This window comes from Dasypus novemcinctus, chromosome X (genome assembly GCF_030445035.2).
Source record: "Dasypus novemcinctus isolate mDasNov1 chromosome X, mDasNov1.1.hap2, whole genome shotgun sequence".
Lineage (NCBI taxonomy): Eukaryota > Metazoa > Chordata > Mammalia > Cingulata > Dasypodidae > Dasypus > Dasypus novemcinctus.
The window spans coordinates 18782459-18802019 of record NC_080704.1 but is presented as its reverse complement, the minus strand read 5'-3'; positions in this window follow the sequence as shown (position 1 = coordinate 18802019).

Genomic DNA, 19561 nt, shown 5'->3' with positions numbered 1-19561 from the left:
ATGCAGCACTGGGTGTTTGCACAGAGCACAGAGCAGAGTTAGACTTTGGGGAGTCCTTGTTGTGCCTTAGTCATGTCATGGTAGTGATCCCAAAGTCAAAGAGAGTAAAATCTTGCCACTGCCATCACGGGCTCTGTAGATCCTTCCACTTCCAAGGTCATCGATGGAAGGCCTGGTTTTGTGCATGCCACCTCCTAGTTTAAAACTGGACTGGGAAAACGTCAGCAGAGTGGAAAGTGTTTGCTGCTCAAGAATGTCCAGAGCCAATCCCAATGCCATCTTGTTCTCCTGCCATGCACCAGCTGACCATTAGATGAAAAATTATTTTTTCCTTTGGTCTACAGATGGATCTCTGTTTGTTGTGACTAAATTATGGTACTTGCTGATAGGAAGGCCAATGAAGAATCAGTCAAGTAAAACCCAACACGTTTAAGAGAGTACCCGGGGGGGGGGGGGACGGGGGAAGAGAGTACCCAGAGACTCTTAACATTTAAGTTAACTCATCCTTCCAAAAAGTTTAGGAATTAGGTAGTTTAGCTAACTGAATTTTCTGATTTGAGCATTAACCACCTTATTCTCAGTATTTACTTTAAACCAGTAGTATTACATGCTTTAAACATCTGGGTTGTCAATTGCAGTGATAATGAAACCAAAAAAGCCATGTGGACACCCAGTTCCCTGTAGATTCTATAGTATTATCATGTTCTTATAAAGAAACTAAAGGATTTGGAAAAACCTGTAGATGACAGACTTACATTTACCTAAACTAAATTCCAGAAGTTAGAAGACAATGTAATATGACTAAAACTAAAGCTATATTGTCCTTAATTTATGCTTTCTTTGATCATTCATAAAACACATTTAGACGTTGCAAAGGTTTGAAGCTTACCATCAAACTAGTTATTGCTATTTGGTCTTGTAAATTAATAGAAGGCATAGAAGATGTGTCTGTATCTCTATCCACCCTATGCTGTCCTTTGGAATTACTTACCTCCCATTCCCCTCCCCTCCCCTCTCTCTTTCTTTCCTTTTTGTGGGTAAAACCTGTTCTGGTTTTGAGCTTTCTGGCTGCTCAGAATCTGGTTAGCAGGGGCACATTGCCGTATGACACAAGAAGCTTCCAGACATAGACAATCCATGAGTCATGGTGTGAGGGGAGACAGCAGGGTGACGATAGCAATTAGCCCACCCGCTGGTCCCAGAAGAAAGAATAATGATGCATCCAGCAGCCCTGTGCTTTGTCCCCAGGTTCTCTTAGCTTCTGGACACTCCTCCCACAAATGCCCTTGGGGCCTCCAAGGAATTCCAAGGCTAGCAGCTACAAGTTAAAGTCTGGTGCTGTCCCCTTACAACCACTAGATGCTGCAATCTTGCATGTATTACAGGCTTACAGGTTTAAAGTTCTCGTTATATTTGTGGGCATCTACTTGATGCAGCTGGAAAGATGGTCCTCATGGTCTCCAGTATAAGATAGTAATCCTGAGTCTGGGAGTTACTCCTTAAAAAAGGTTTCACTATGTGCCCCTGTTTGAGTACTTTGTGCCTTCAGTGGACTTTGTGCTGATGGGCTGAGAGTCTCTATGTTACTGAAAATCTACTGAGAGCAAGGTTCGAGGGGAGCAAAGATGAAGGGGCCAGAGTCCATGCATGTAGCTAGGTAGGGGACATTTAAAAAACATATAAGAGTGTCCTGAATGCAAGGTAAAACCTAAGAAGGGAGATTTTAAAGATGTAAAGATAATGTTAGATTAGTCCAGAGGATTGGTTTCAGCCCTAGATGTCTTAAGGGACACGGGCATGAATTTTTAACAGATCTTTCATTAGTTAAATCATCAATTAGTTAATCCATTAAAAAAGTCGAGTCGAATAATCATTTTGACTTATTTCTACTGTCAAGATTTTATAATTTTTGAGACAAGAAACAGGGTCTTGTCATTCTTTGGTTTTTGCCATAATGTGCAGGGTAATAAAAAAATACTTGTTGGTGAATTAATTCCCATCATGACTCTGACTTTAGAAGCTGTGAACAATTTGATTTTTGAAATCGTGTTTCTCTCTCTTCTTTTTATTTTTCAATTTAAAACTTTTTATGGAGAGGTAATATAAATTTGGCCACATCTACCAAACTTACAGATGTATTTATCCCTTGCTGCAGCCATCCCACTCTGGGCCATCGATCCCATAGAGACATATGTACACAAAATGACGGTTACATCTACAGAGTGAGTCGTGGCGGCATTGTTCACCGCCCGTATCCAATAACGGGGGCCGGTTTCATGGGAAGGCAGCCACGCCGCATCGTCTCTCCATTTCTGTCTGCCGGTATGCTACTACGGCAGAGCTGGGGAGTGCGGCCAAGACTCTGCGGCACGCGAAGCCGAAAATGGTTACTATCTGGCCCCTGAAGGAAAAGTAGCCGACCCCTGCTCCAAGGGATCCCCATTGAACAAATTCGTCCAGATGCTTGCATTGCACATGCAGAATACAAACGAGTTCAAAGCCCGAGCTGCCCTCTTGGGAATGCACAGGAGGGATGGTGCTCTCCCCTCCCCGCAAAGGAAGAACAGATGGAAGGCAAGGCAGCTGCGTGAGTCACAGGCATTCATTAGATGTGGACTTTGGGGAAGGGGCTCCTGGGACTGCGGGATGCAAAGATGAAGAAAGCGTGAGCCTTCCTTTCACGGGCTCGCAGTCTAGCAAGGGAGGCAGACAGGTGAGTCAGGATGACACAAACCACGAGCGCTGTCAAAAACCAGAGAGTGCGGGGGCCCTGGCTGCAGAAATGGCGGCAGCGGCAAGCCTGTGAGCCACTGAGGCTTGCTAGCTTTTTTAAAAAAATCATACAACTGGGAGAGGGAGTCTTGTTGAAATAAAAGTGACCAGTGAGACAGGTTTTACTCTTTCTAAGCAGATGAGGATGGTGAGTAAGCATTTGTCTAATTCAAAATCCAAACAAGACAATTTATTTATTTTTTAATTTTTTAAATTCATTTTTAAAAAATATTACATTAGAAAAATATGAGGTCCCATTCAACCCCACCACCCCCACCCCACCACTCCCCCCCCAGCAACACTCTCTCCCATCATCATGACATATCCATTGCATTTGGTAAGTATATCTCTGGGCATCACTGCACCTCATGGTCAATGGTCCACATCATAGCCCATACTCTCCCACGTTCCATCCAGTGGGCCCTGGGAGGATCTACAATGTCCGGTAATTGTCCCTGAAGCACCACCCAGGACAACTCCAAGTCCCGAAAACGCCTCCACAGCTCATCTCTTCCTCCCATTCCCCGTACCCATCAGCCACCATGGCCACTTTTCCCACACCAATGCCACATTTTCTCTGTGGACCAAACAAGACAATTTAGGTCCAAGAGGACTATTGCTGTTTCTTGTTTCTCCTCTCTCTCTCTCTCTCCCTCCCGCCCTTCCCCCCTCTCGCCCCCTCCCCTCCCTCTCTCTCCCCCCTCTCCCCTCTCTCTCCTTCTCTTTCCCCTCTCTCTCTTTCCTCTCCCTCTCTTTCCCCTCTCCCCCCTCTCCCCCTTCCCCATCTGTATCTCTATATCTCTATCATCTCTATGTCTATCATCTCTATCTATATATCTATCGCTCTCTCATTTCTATGTCTATGTCTATCTCTGTCTCTATCATCTCTATATCTATCATCTCTATCCCTAGCTCTCTCTCTCTCTATCATCTCTATATCTATCTCTGTCTCTGTCTCTATTGCTGTCTATCATCTCTATGTCTATGTCTATTTCTAGCTCTAGCTCTAGCTCTCCCCAAGAGAAAAAGATGGAGCTCAATTCGTTTTGAAATCTGACCTATACAAACCCTTCCATTGGCTCATTTGATGCTTTATGAAAATAAAATTTGTGTCTTATTGTCACAGGCCTTCCTTACGGAAGCAAGAGGACTCTGCCTCTTTTGGCTTACCGTAGGTTGAGCACATAATAGAAGCTTATCAGGCCACAAGTGTATTTCACAATGAAGAGAGGAAGAGAGTATTCATTCACATGAATGGAGGGAGATGAAAAGCCACCCGCTTCACTTCCAGCATGCTGAGTTTTCATTTTTCTTTTTAGATTAGTTCACACTAATTGTTTTGGAGACAGTTATAACTGGGTTTTCTTTAGTATTGCTTAGATATGGGACTGAATGTGAAGACGTTGGACAGAATGGTTGAGGCATAAAGTAAAAAGTTCAGGTTCATATGCCATTTCCTTGGTAGCTTCTGGTTGCTTCTGGGGACCAACTCTACCCTCTTCTACTCTGCTTTACGGGCTGAAAGACTGACCTGCATGCATGCCGTGGGTGTGCTTCCTGCCCCTCTGCCTTCTGACTGGGCTCGGCCAATGGGGAGTCCTGGCAGATGACAGGAAGGGAAGAGAGTGAGGTTCAGGGTTTTTATTCCCCAGTTTCTGCTGGGAGCCTTCTTCCCTTCGTGCCCCATGTTGGGCGCCAGTTGCTGAGAACCAGCTCAGCAAAAGGTTTGCTCGAAGGGAAGGCAGCACAGAACTTAAAGAAATAATGGACAAAGAGAAACACGAGAGAGGAACCAAGGATGGAACCAGGGAACTTGCACTTCTGGAACTGAGAGCTTCGACCCTTGTTTCTGCATCATATTTATTAGGAACTCCAAAGCAGCTGTTCTTTATCAGCACGGCAATGTTTACAATAATTGGGGACAAGTGCGACAAATAGGGAATAGGTAAGCCAGTTTTCCAGTTTTCCACAACAAGCTTCCTCCTGTAGGGTCATCACAAGCTGAAAGAAAGTGACACAGCCCTCTCCATACAACTCTTGCTATCTACAGGCTCTGGTAACTGCCCTTCCCTTAGGCCCTTCAAGCATGGAGATGGTACCGGAGCCCTATTGTAACTAGTCCTGGGGTACTGCACCACCCCTGGCGATGGCCCTCTCCTCTGCTTACACTTCTATCAATAGTTTATGAAATGCTCCTCACAGCCAAGGAACTGAGGGACTCAGGGTATTCTCTGAGGTTGTTTTACAAGTCAAAAACCTTAAATGCATAGAGGAATTTACCAGTAAAAGAACACTGAAGTGAATCCTTTCATAAAGGGAAGAGTTCATCTGTAAAACTAAATAATTTTTAAAAAATCAACTCATTAAAAAAAACCTGATTAAAAAAAACTAGATGTTTATGCATTTGAAGACATCTGCTGTTTTGTTCCCCATCAAGGTTCCTCTTCATTGTGGTAAAACATTACCTCCCCACAAAAATCTAGTCGATGTTCCTTAGAGGACAGATTTTTAAATCTGTTCGTCAGCCTGATCTCTCTCCCTCTGACTGTGCTACTTTGAAGCATCCAGATTGCCACTTGAGAATTACAGACCCAAATAAAAAGTTTAACCAAATTCACTAGCAGCCTTGGGTCACTAAAGTATAAGAAATTTCCTTGAGGTACTTGAAAAGCCCTGTTGAAGAAACAGGAGTCCTTGTGCTCTACACTGTGACTGAAGGCTGTTAGGTGGCATCTGACTAGGGTAGAAAGAACTGCGCTTGGCCCTCATTGCCCTCATTCTACACAGAATGAAATCGCTTTTCCTGCCACAGCTAAAGCACACTCTTGAGCTGTACTCAAAAGTGAGTATTTGTGCAGCCATTAGGTTTTTCCTTTGACGAAAGGGCCCTTTGTGACATTTATCCCTGGGCCATTGCTTATTGGCTAGGCAACCTCACCTTGAACCCTGGGTGTTAAGGTGAAGGCTAAGTTACCATAACAAAGTTATCCCGGAATACAATGGTTTATATTTCTTCTAACAGTTTTGATGTGAGTGGTCTAGGCCATCAGGGCAGCTTTGCTCCATATGGTTATCTGGGGACCCAGGCTTCTTCCACCTGGTAGCTCTCTATTTTCCTAGGGCACTGCCTTCATCTGCACCCTGGATGCTGGGCCAATGTGAAGTCTGTCCCAGTTCCAATGAGTTGGAAAAGGAAAGAGGGGTGTGTAAGAGGCGCCCCAACACCTTAAGACAGAGCTGAAAGTAATACTCGTCACCTGTGCCAACATTTAATGAGTGAGAACTAGATCACATCACTACATCTGACTGCAAAGGAGACTGGGAAATGTAGTCTAGTTGTGTAGACATGTGCCAGCCACATGTCTATTACTATGGAAGAAGAGGAGGACAAACTTGAGTGGTCTACTATCAGTGTCCAGTACTAAATTCATCCTCTGAGACTTTTCCTATCACTTATCCATTGAGAATTGTTTCAGGCAGTAAGATTGGTGCTGGGGGAATGCAAAGATCAATGGGATAGGGACTATACAATCAAACAACTGAAGATCTAGTCTGTTGAAGCCTCGTTGGGTCTGGATTATGCTACCTCGTTAACATAGCCAGCTTCCTGTTGTTCACCTATTTGGTCAGTGTACCACCGGCATTCTCTTCTGAATCTTTGACTGATGGGTTGAAGAGTCAGAGCTGAGGATAGAGCCTTTTGGCTACTGCTAGGATCGATCCCCACAGTTCCTTGACCCAGCCATGAGATCCTATGAGGTATTCAGCTTGTCCTCAAGGATATCTTGACAGACTTTGTCAGTGACCTTGCTAGACTTCAGATTCTCTCTGGCTACCACACCCCCTTATCTATTAGTTGGATGTTCCCATCAGAAATGGGAATCAAATGGCCAAATGTTGTTGGACCTGAGTGAATCTTTTCCCCTCATGAGTACCAATTCTGTCATTTGGTCTTTATAAATAGTCTTTTCAATAACTTGCTCTAGAATCTTGTTCTGTAAGTTGCTCATTGTTTTGCAGATATAGAAGTCTCCTTTTCCCTTTTAAGGATTAGGGCACATGGTGTATTCATGCTTTCAAGCATCCCTCACCAACTTGATGATTCTTTAAAGCTGTTAAATATACTCCCGTGTCTGCATTTTCCCAGAGCTTTGGGATAATTGGTTCACACTAAAGAACTTAAAACAATCGAGAAGGACTTGTTACTCTCTTCCCGGCTTCTCACGCATCTTTGATTCTAGTTCACTCTTAACACTATTTGATTTCTACCCTTCAGCAAAGATTGTTCTTAATGGAGATAAAAAAGATAATGGCTTTGGGTTGAGTAGAATTTCGCTTTCCCTATCATCTGTTAACATTATACCATCTGCCCCAAGTAACCTCTTTTTTTTCCTTCTTAAACTGTCTTTTTCTATTAGACATTTGAAAAATTAGAGCTCCTGCCTTCTCTGTCTTGCCTTTAGCTAGCTCACTATGTTTGAGGCTGCCTCCTAAGCTTTGGCATCTGCTGTTCCTCTTTAGCTTAGCTACTCTCCCAAATCAAAACTACCTCTTCCCCTTTGTCCCTCATAGGTCCACTCAACAATTTATCCTCTTTGTCTTCCTTTTTGGAGTGATCAAATATCCTGGGTTCACATTTCTGCCATTGTCTCCTGGCTCCTTGGCCTCTTCCTTGGCCAGATTTCTGAGAATTAGGGTTAAACTATGCATGGGGTATGTGTGTGTGCATGCACACGTATTTGTTGTGAAATGCTTGTTCTTCTCAACCATCCAATTAGTATTCACCATATGGCCAACTTAATTATAAAGGAGTGTAATGCCTGGAAAATGTTTAAGTTCAGATATTTAGGTAACAGACTTCATGGAATTGATTTCGTGGTTTTTGATAGATGCTAGGGAAGAAAGAGAAAAGATTTAAACCATAGTCCTGGCCATTATGGGGCTTACAGTTTAACCTGGCAAAGCAGACATATGTGGAAGATAATTCCCAAATATTAAAGAGCAGTGTACAGTCAGGGGTTGGGAACACAGACCTAGTTAGTGGTAGAGAAAGTTACATGATGCAGGTTTTTTGATACCTAATTTGGTTTCTCGGTGCTAAATTATCCTGTAAGCAGTGACATTTTAATGAATGTTAAATTCTGGAGTTGAGCACAACTTTTGATTTTTATTGTAGAAGAGAATGGATTAAATGGAAATATAATTGTGGGTTAGAACTTCTGTGATGTGTTGCATATACTGACGAAGATAATTCTGGTTAAAGCAGCCCCTCTATCAGCATCAGGTGTCTTGGTTTTCCCTATTCTGGGTATTAACCTTGCTTGAAATAGTTGGGAGCATTCACCTATTCTACCTTCATATATGTCTATAGCAGAGGCTAGTTCTTAAAATCCACATTTTATGGAGACCTCAAAGGATCAGTTGAAAATTACTTCAGTTCTAACATTATAGAGTAAAACTAAATAGTTTGCCTGCAGTCTAATTGCATAGCACTACATGTGATAGATGGTGAGGCTCTGTTGTTTATTTCCCAAACAATCCTTATTTAGATGGGGCACAGAGCTTGCTCTTTTTTTTTTTTTTTAAAGATTTATTTATTTATTTACTTCTCTCCCCTTCCCCCGCCCCACCCCAGTTGTCTGTTCTCTGTGTCTATTTGCTGCATCTTCTTCTTTGTCTGCTTCTGTTGTTGTCAGCGGCACAGGATGCTGTGTTTCTTTTTGTTGTGTCATCTTGTTGTGTCAGCTCTCCGTGTGTATGGTGCCATTCCTGGGAAGGCTGCACTTTCTTTCGCTCTGGGCGGCTCTCCTAACGGGGTGCACTCTTTGCGTGTGGGGCTCCCCTACGCGGGGACACCCCTCTGTGGCATGGCACTACTTGTGCGCATCAGCACTGCACATGGGCCAGCTCCACACGGGTCAAGGAGACCCGGGGTTTGAACCACGGACCTCCCATGTGGTAGATGGACGCCCTAACTACTGGGCCAAGTCTGCCGCCAGAGTTTCCTCTTAATTTGGATTCCTTCCCTTCTTTTGCCAGAAATATAATGCTGATTTTCTTCAAAATGTGCTATACCAAGGGCTGGCAAACTTTTTCTGTAAAAGGCAAGATAGTAAATATTTTACGCTTTGCAGGCCATCCAGGCTCTGCTACAGCTATTCAACTCTGCCTTTGTAGAGAGGAAGCAGCCTTATATGATATGTAAATGAGTTGGTATGAATGTGCTCCAATAAAACTTTATTTACAAAATCAGGTGATGAGCTGGATTTGGGGTCACAGGCCATAGTTTGCCAGTCCCAGTTCTGTGTCTCACCCAGACCTGTCCTTGCTAGGGTCTTATTTTCTAATTTCATGTCCCTTATTAAAAATTGTGAACTATGCTTAGTCTCTTTTGTTTTTTTTTTTTAAAGATTTATTTTATTTATTTCTGTCCCCTCCTCCCCGGTTGTCCATTCTCTGTGTCTATTTGCTGCATGTTCTTCTTTGTCTGCTTCTGTTGTCGTCAGTGGCATGGGAATCCGTGTTTCTTTTTGTTGTGTCATCTTGTTGTGTCAGCTCTCTGTGTGTGCGGCAGCATTCCCGGGCAGGCTGCACTTTCCTTTATGCTGGGCGACTCTCCTTATGGGGCGCACTCCTTGCGCGTGGGGCTCCCCTACATGGGGACATCCCTGCGTGGCACGGCACTCCTTGCACGCATCAGCACTGCACATGGACCAGCTCCACATGGGTCAAGGAAGCCCGGGGTTTGAACCGCGGACCTCCCATGTGGTAGACGGACGACCTAACCATTGGGCCAAGTCCGCTTCCCAATGCTGAGTCTCTTTACCCATATTTTCAGAGGTTTATATTACCAATTGCTTTCTAATGAAGCAGCCCCATCTGATACCTGTTGAACACCTGCCAAAAGCCTGCTGTTGGCATCTCCCTCCAGCAGGTTTCAGCCCTGCAGTTTTCTGTATCTTTGTTTATTTGAACTGCCTGGGCTGTGGCTAGATGCCTCTGATTTATTTCCTGTGTCCTCTGCTGTACTGCAGAGGAGAGAGTTTTATTGTGCTCATTCTTGGCTGGGTAGAGAAATGTACGGACTAAGGCCTGAGCTGAAGGCGTATTCCTCCAAAGGGAAGAAGCAGGCATGCCATGACCCCCATCCCCACCCCCGCCCTGACATACCAGCTTTCTCTTCCACAGCTGAGCTGGTCCAGAAATTCAGTTCTTTCTCACCTCTTGTCAAGTGGACCTTCAAGAGATAAAGGAGTACATAACTATTTCCAAATGGAGTTCCGCATCAGGACCTGAAATTATGAGTGATGCTCAGGTTATTTAGCTTGAGAAGAGCATACCTCCTAAATATTCCATTGATACTGACATGTGAATAATTAACTCACACTTTCTAATTGTGTATGACTCTGCCTCCAACTAACGTTCCTCTCCTGCGGGTGAGGGGGCATATCTCTTGCTTACTTCTTCTACCACAGTTGGTGTTTTCCAGGGCTTGGTCTGGGTCCTTTCCTCTTCTTTCTTTAGTGTAGAGGTTGGCGATCTATAACCTGCATGCCGGATCTGACCCGCCACTCTGTTTTGTAAGTAAAATTTTATTGGAAGGCATCCACACCAGTTGGTTTACATTTTGTCTAAGGCTCCTTTCTCATTACAGTGGCAGAGCTAAGTAGTTGCGACAGAGTCCATATGGCCTGCAAAACCTAAAATATTCACTAACTGGCCCTTAAATAAAAAGCTTGCTGACTCCTGCTCTGGCGGTCATGCCTTGTTACGTCAGCTCCGTCTACCTGCCGACAGCTCCCGTAATTATTTCTTTATCCCAAATGGCTCCTCTGAGTTCGAGTCTCATATATTCACTGTCCTACTTCATGTATCCACTTGGGTAGCTCAGGCTAAATTGAAAATGTCCAAACAAACATTTGAATTTACTCCTTTCTCCACCAAGTCGGCCCTATCCTGGGAAAGACTACCACCATCCAGAGAGTTTCTCAAGCCAGAAATCTGGGAGGATCTGGGATTCCTCCGCAGTTCCTCCATTTTCTGCTCTGGACACAGCCTGTCATCAGTCAGTTCTTGATTCCATCTCAGAAATCCCACATTATCCCCCTTCTCTCCATTCCTACTGCTACCACCTACTCCAAGCCACCGTCATTTCTTGCCTGGACAACTGCACTAGCTTCCTTACTAGTTACCTTGTTTTCCCTCTTGCCTTCGGCAAAGCCCCGCTCTCCTCAACACGTTCAGTAACTGAGTAATTTTCAAAAGCAAATATAAGATCAACTTGTCACCATGCTTAAAATCCTCCATTGCATTTTGAAAAAAAAATACAGACCTTTACCAAGTCCTTCAAGCATGCTGAGGCTCTGCCAAACTCTTCCTCTTCCTCACAATCCTGTCATCCTACTGCACTCCTTTTAGTGTTGAGAAGCTCTTTCCCAGCTCATGCTGTTCCTCTCTTCCAAGGACGGGCTCCTTCTCAGCCTGCCACAGTCCTCTTGAATATCTATCCTTATGCCCTTCCTGCTGCCACAGCTAATTGAGCTGAGTCTTTTTAGTTTTAGTTAGATTTGTTTTTAATTACGTAAAATTTATTTCTCAGGTAAGAAGGCTCAAGACAGTATTTATAATTGATCAAAATTTGTTTTAGAAGTAAGTTGATAGGAAAGAATATGTATCATCTATATGAAAGGACTAGAGGATAATGATCAAGTGAACAGCTGCATCCCTGTAAGGCAGCTTAAGAATAGACTCTTAGACCTTCCTTGAAGACACTGTGTGCCCTTCCCCTACCATCGTCCTCCACCTGCAAGAACCTGGAACCCAAGTTTTACATTTATCGTTTCTTTTTAAGGTTTACCACACAGATAGGTATCTCTCCACCAGTGCCATCCAAGAGAAATATAATAGAAGCCACAAATACAAGCCACACTTAAATAAATTAAAGGAAACAGGTGAACTTCATTTAAAAGTTTATCAAAATATGGCCATTTTACTATGTAATCAATATAAAAAACTACTAATGAGATTTTTGCCATTCCTTTTCTCACACTAGTTCCTTGAAATCCTGTCTGTATTTTATATCTACAGCACATCTCCCTTTGGACCACCCAAGTTTTGAGGGCTCATTAGCCACAGTGGGCAGAGGCTACTATATTGAGCAGCGTGGTGTTGAAAGGAAACAGGTTCATGTATTCTTCTATTAGTTGCCTTTTCCCCCTCAGTATTAGACTGTAAGAGTTGTCCAGGTTGGCCTGTGCAGCTCTATATTATTTATTTGCAATGGATGAATATATACCAACTATTTTGCAATTCTCCCATTAATGGACAGTTGTGTTGCTTCCAATATTTTGTGATTATGAACAACACAGGGAAGAGCATTCTTGTATCTGTTTCTTGGTGCACTTATCCACTTTTCCTCTACTTGCATCAGTATCACTCTGCCTGCTTCATATTAAGGTTTGAAATCTGGTAGAGTAAGTCCTGCTTTTGTTTTTCATCTTTAAGCGTAGCAGCCATTCAGAGACCTTTGCACTTCCCTGTAATATTTAGAACAAATTTGTATTGAGTGCTTGCTCTAGCCAGGGTCTCTTTGGGATTCTGAGGACACAGCCGTGAACAAAGCAGACCAATTCTGAGCCCATGTAAAACTTGCAAACTGGGGCTGGTTTGGGGAGGAAAGAAAACAAGTAAACAAACACACACATCTCAGATGGTGATGACTGGTGCCATGTAAAAGAGAGCAGACGAAGGGAATCAGGACTGCAGGATGGGATCTGGGTAGTTCTTTTGGAAAGAGAGGGCCAGGAAGACAAGGTTGATAAAGATATTTTGAGCCCAGGTCAGGAAGATGTGAAGGAGTGAGCCACTCAGATATGTGGTGGAAGAAAGTTCCAGCAAGAAGGAGCTGCAAGGGAAAAGCACAGAGTGCCTGGGTGGGACTGGCCATGTGGGGGTCCTGCCTTGGCTTCTTCTCTGCATCAGGTGGGAGGTCACTGGATATATATAGCTTTTCACTAGGAGTCAAGGGCTGCTGCTCTCATCTTTTGATGCCCCTGGTGTTTTCAACAAGGAAGCTGCTCTGTGTTATCACAGACAGATGATTTACTTCCATTCCAAGTTATGCTCTGCAATGAGAAGTGGCCTTTTCCACACTTCCTACAGTTCTGAGTGTAAAGCGACCTCTCCTCGGGCATGTTCAGGTTGCACGTCATACACTAAACCTATGAGTAATAGGATTCAGTACCTGCTCCTCACTGCTGACCTCTGACTCTCATGGGCTGAGTAACACAGAGGGAAACAATGATGAGAAATGTAATCCAATGTGGTGGGAGCAGAGCTTGAACAAACAAGCATAAACGGAAACAGATTTTCCTGTCTTGCTATTAGCTTCATTAGGTCATCTTGAGTGGGAGATCGGTCCCTAGTCAGTGCCTGGGAAGGATGATTGGCTAGTGGAGCTTTGCCTCCTAAGTTCTCCAGGCCCCCAGACCTTCTTCCCTCAGGCAGAACTCTTGGAAAATTTAAAGAATTCCTAACTTACCTAGTATAAATTTCATCCACTGGAGGACTCTCCTTTGCAAGCTTGCCTGTGTGCATGTGTGAGTGTGTGTGACAGAGATTCTGTGTGATGAGCCTCTTGCCCTTCTTTAGTTGCCTCCCTTTGATCCTGAAATATCCATGAAGACAAGATGCTGTCTTGTTCACCACTGTAACCCCAGCACCTAACATGTGCTTGGAATTAACATCCTCATTTTAGTTTTGCTAGAAGCCGCTGAAAGCAATATACCAGAAATGGATCAGCTTTTACAATGGGGATTTATTAGTTTGAAAGCTTACAGACAGTTCTGAGGCTATGAAAATGTCCAAATCAAGGTGTCAGGCGATGCTTTCTCCCCAAAGACTGGCTATCAGTGATCCTGGACTCTTCTGCCAAATGGGAAGGCACAAGATGGCATCTCCCTTCTCCTCTGGGTCTCGTTGCTTTTAGCTTCCTCGTGTTCATGGCTTCCTCTCTCAGCTTCCGTGGTCTCCTTTCTATTTCTGCAGCTCCCTCTCTCCAAATTTATCCTGTATATAAAGTACTCCAGTAAGAGGATTAAGACCCACCCTGGGTCATGCCTGACTGAAGTGATCTAATCAAAAGGAAGGTCCCACCTATAATAGGTTCACACCCACAGGAATGGGTTAGCTCTAAGGACATGATCTTTTCTGGTGTCCATAAAAGCCTCAAGCTACCACAACCCTCAATAAATGGTTTTTGCACAAATGGCCTCTTTCTCATGCCTAGGCCTTTTGAGCAGTATTTCTTTGATGCAAACCCTCAGTTGACTTGTGATCAAACTAAGCAACAAACAAGAAACATGTTTCTATGATTTAGTTAAAAAGTAGTGCCCACAGAAACTGGGCTCCTTTTCTCTATTAGAAAAAAGAGACGAAATGGTAGACAAGCTACTAAGAGCAGGGGCATTGTTCTTCAGTGCCTCTACACTCAGGATTTAATTTCTCCTTCTGCCCATAGCATCTCTTCTCGCCCAGTGATCTCATGGAGTTTCCTTCTCTTAATTCAAACTACCACAATGGTAATATATTTATCAAGTGCTTAGTGTTTGTCAGCTAGAGTGCTATGACTCTTTCTTGCATCATTTCATGTAACCATGACAACATCTCCATGAAATTGGGATGATTATCCCCATTTTCCCAATGAGGAAGTGATACACAGAGGTTAGTGCCAGTGTCATTGCCTGGTTCATAGCAAGTGTGCAATAAGGAGTAGCTAGGATTATTGCTATCATTGTTCGTTTCTTATTGTGGAAGTATCCCGAGGGAGAGGGAGATGTGGAGAAAGTGCTGTTGTACTTCAGAGAATATGGTGATGAACTATGCTGGACAGGCATTGTGCTGGAGACTGGGGGCATGAAAAAATGAGCAAAGCAGTCCTTATTCTCAGAGAATTAATGGTGTGTGTGTGAGAAATAAGGCAAAATATCCTCAAAATTATTGCAAGGGTACAAAGGGAATGCTGAGGAAGGCGAGGACCACCAGCCTCATGATGGAGGTGGCGTTTGAAATGAGCTTGAAGGATGGTTAGGATTTCCTGTGTGTGCCAAGGCAGAGGGGCAGTAGAGTGCAGGGCCCATCTAGAGAATGAAGGGATAATTGACGTGGCTGTGTTCTCCTGGTCCTTCCATCCTCTGATCCTAGTTCTAATCTCTGGTCCCTCCCAGCTTCTGGCCACCATCTAGGATCTTCCTAGCTTATTCTCAACTTGCTCTCATACTGACCCATTCACCCTAGTCTAAGCTCTGAGTTCTGGAACCCTATTTTAAGTCCTGCCTCTGGTCTTTTGGACATGCTGTTTTTTCTTAGCAATTCCAGCAACATGGCATCAGCTGTTTCCAAAGCTCTTGGTTCATCACTCTGGCTTTCATCACCTCCTTCTGCCTTGAGTGAGCAGGAACTTCTACTCTAATTCTAGCTCTTGGTTACCTACCCTTTTTTCTCTTCCTCTGGCCTACCCCCACCACTTACACACATACAGCCTACTTTGATGGACCCTGGGGAGCAAAATAGAATAGACAAATGTTTCCTCCATTTCAGATTTTCACATGGCTTGAAGACGCTCTCTCAACCCCACTTCTTTTCCAAGCCAAACATCTGCAGTCATTAATTTATCCATGGTATGATTTGGTAGCTACATTATATCAGGCTCTTTGTCTTCTGGAGGTCTCTAGTTCCATACCCCATTGCCCCATTCCCTCAAACCTGAAGCTTACAGTTGTGATAGAGTTAAAATCTCCCCATGTATGAGTCACTTAAGTAACTCTACCAACAAAACAAAACACAGCAAAACAAGAGAAACAAATAAATAAACAAAAAATGAATGCAATTTTGAGAAAGGCAAAAATCAGTACTTCGAACCGGGCAGAGAGTATATCCTATCTACCTTTGGATGCCTATTAGTATGATGACTTGAAGTTTTGGGGATCATATGAAAGAAGCTGTATTCTTTGGTCAGGAATCCCTAGAGTCATTACAGAGGGATTATGGGACATGTTGTGACTATTTAATGAGCTCAATATATTGCTTTAAGGGAAACTTTCAGCTACTTCTTTTGGTTTCAGGTCTCTCTCCCTTTCTCTCTCTGTTCTGCTTTACTTATTGCAAATTATTTTCTGTAGGAATTAGTTTCTAGACTCCCATTAGCATATTAAAAGAATACGGAATTTCCCCCTGCACTTTCTCTATCATTTTACTTAGGAGGCAACTCTGTTGGTGCCCCTTTCCTATCCCCTTGACATACACACGGTAGTTCATCTTTGGTCCACTCATGGAGCAAGCAGGAAGTGACAAAGACTTGAAGCAGCTTTCAACTTCCTTTCCCCTTAAGTGGGGTGCATTGGAGGCTTGCTTGGCACTCTCTCCCTGAATTCAGGGAGATTAACTTCAGTGGTGACACAGTGGTTTGCTAACACACCCTTTATTGGCTTCCTTCCTTTCTCTGTCTGACATGTCTACTCCACTTCTGGTGTTTCCTGGGATCACCTCCCCAATAAATTACTTACATGCAAATCCTTTAGTAAGGGTCTGCTTCTTGGGGGAAACCCAAACTGAGACAATATTTCATACAGATTTCTCATATCTCCCAAAGATAGGATGTTATGTGCAGGTTAACTCATTTCTCTCTTTGTGCTTTACATGTATCAAAAATCGTAGTGGCCGCTGGTGGGAATGCAGAAGGATCCAACCATTCTGGAGAACAGTATGGCGGTTTCTCAAAAAACTAGCCATATATTTGCCATATGACCCAGCAATTCCACTGCTGGGAATATACCCAGCAGAACTGAAAACAAGAACACAAACCAATATATGTACACCAATGTTCATAGCAGCATTGTTCACTATTGCCAAAAGTTGGAATCAACCCAAATGCCCATCAACAGACGAGTGGATCAATAAAATGTGGTATATACACACAATGGAATACTACTCGGCTGTAAGAACAAACACACTACAAACACATGTGATAACATGGATGAATCTTGAGAACCTTATGTTGAGTGAAGCAACCCAGACATTGAAGGACAAATACTACATGACCTCAATGATATGAAATAAACAAGCTGCCCTAGATAGCAAGAGACTGAACGATAGGCTTGCAGGAAATCGGAGGGTGGAGGAAGGATATGAGCCGATGTCTGCAGGGGTGGAATTTAAGACGAGATGGTGGTAAGTATGAACACAAAGAAGAGATAAAAGGGGGGCAAGGGGTTGCCTTTGCTTGGGGCTTTGCGGGTTTGAGGGTGGCTGGGGAGGGACGGATGGGTAACGTTGCCCAAAAGTGGGGGGAGGGAGGGGTAGCATACGAACCAGGAGAGGGTCAGGTGTTGGTGGAGAGTAAAATGCCGAGAAAATCATATCAAAATATAATAAAGAGGGTTACCTGTTTAGAATGCTCGGAGGGGAGGGTCTGATGCAGGACGGGCTCCTGGGGAATGTCTAAATGCTCATTCTGCCAGAGTGGGTGACACCATGGGGTAGAAACCCAAGTAGTGAGAGTGGGGGTGGACCCACATCCTGGGGAGGACTAATGTCATCCAATAGAGGGAACTGTATCCCTCGAGAGAAAGGGTGGCTCCCAGGGCATTGGGGCAGTTGAGCAAGTTAGGCCCTGAACACTATTCCATCTATCTCTGGAAGTGGCTCCTCAGGAAACGGAGGTTGGCTATCACTGAGGGCACCAAGGTGGAAGGGAAAATGGACGTTAAATGTGTGGAACCAAAGTAAATGGGGGGTAAGAGAGGAGTTTCTTGAGAGTACACAAAGATGGATATAAAACATGTAATATTACACCATAACATATAGGAGATGACAGACTGATAATGTAAACCATAATGTAAAACATAGGATAACTAAAAATGTAAAGAACTGTGTATCCTAAAGTATGCACCATAATGTAAGCACAGATGTCACCTTGTTAGAAAGCTAATGTCTCAGACTCTGTACATCACTTTAAGTAAATATGATATGAATAGGGCGTAAGAGTATTACTGTGGAAGGGAAAAGGTTTTCTGGTGGATGTGTGGGAGTGCTGTATATTATATATATACATTGCTGTGGTCTAGGACTCCTGTGAAGAAAAGCTGAATAATTAGGGGGGGGGAAAAAAAAAAAGAAAAAAATAGGATGTGGAATTTTTTCAAGTCAACATTCTTTATCTAAGTTCTTTATCTAACTTTATCCAAGTTCTTTATCTATCCTATAAACTCATCGCTATATGCCATTCCCTAGTAAGGGACCATGACATTATATTGGGCTTCAAATTTCGGGGAGTTCTGGATCACAGAGTGTTTCAACAATGGCAATGGAGGGATACTGGTATGGGATACCAATGACAGGTGATATATGACTGACAGGGAGCTGTACAGAACATATGTCCAGGGTGCATGGTAATGTTTGGATATACTCATAGTGGCAACAATTAAAAACCACAGTAGGGGGGGTACTGGGTTCCTGGCCAGTGGTGCTCTGTCGTGGTCCCTAGGGGAGCAGCGACAGTCTCCCAGGTACAGTGGTGGGGACCGGGAGGGAGTGAGGGTTCAACAGTGAGCCCCAGATGCTAATGACTATGCTTGTGAGCTGATAAACCCAAAATAAGAACAAGGCCTAGAGCAACTTTGTGCCTGGGAATTTCCTTCTGTCAGCCTTCATGTTACTCAAATGTGGCCAGTCTCGAAGCCAAACTCAGCATGTAAATGCAATGCCTTCCCCCCAGCGCGGGACATGACACCCGGGGATGAGCCTCCCTGGCAACGAGGGACCACTATCAACTACCAACTGATGATGCAACTGGAAAATGACCTTATACGGAAGGTTCAATGCGGATCAGCAGAATATCCATGTCTACATAAAATACCATGACTTTAAAATGCTGTTTGACCTAAAGTAAGGGGGAAATGGAAAGGAGAAATGAGTTTATATGGCTACGAGTTTCTAAAAAAGAGTCTGGAGGCTGGCAGAAGGTTTGCCCTCATGCACAACTGAGCAGAGTCAGAGAGACAGATAAAGCAGATACAACCCCCAGATATTGGTTCCTTTGAGGGCTAAAGAGACTCATGGGAGTTATGGTCATGGCCGATGGGGTTAACTACCAGGGCAGATGGCCCCTCTTTGGAAATGGTGTTTATGTGTGATGAATCTGGACTCAGATGGGATCTCCCTTCATAAGACTTTCATGCTAATGTGCTGGAGGTGCAGTTAATGTTGGGGTTTAAGATATATTTAGGGGATTTGAATCTCTGGACTGACAATGTGATAGCCAGATCCTGAGCCTCAACAGACTCCAGCACCTACAATCTGATTTATTGGACTTACCACACTCAGCTAAGATGGAGTTGAAGAAGGACAACCACCACACCATGGAGCCTAGAGTGATTACAACTGAAAATGGGAGGATTGCATCCAGCATCCAGGTGGAATCTGAGCCTCCTCTTGACATAGAGGTGCAATGGACACAACCAATCCAATGTCCACATAGAAGAGGTGGCATTGGATTGGGAAAAGTGGACATAATGGTCAAAGGGTATGGGGAAAGGCAGGAAGAGATGAGAGGTGGAGGCGTCTTCGGGACATGGAGCTGCCCTGGATGGTGCTTCAGAGGTAATCACCGGACATTGTAAATCCTCACAGGGCCCACTTGATGGAATAGAGGAGAGTATGGGCCATGATGTGAACCAATGTATATGAGGTGCAGAGGTGCCCAAAGATGTACTTACCAAATCCAATGGATGTG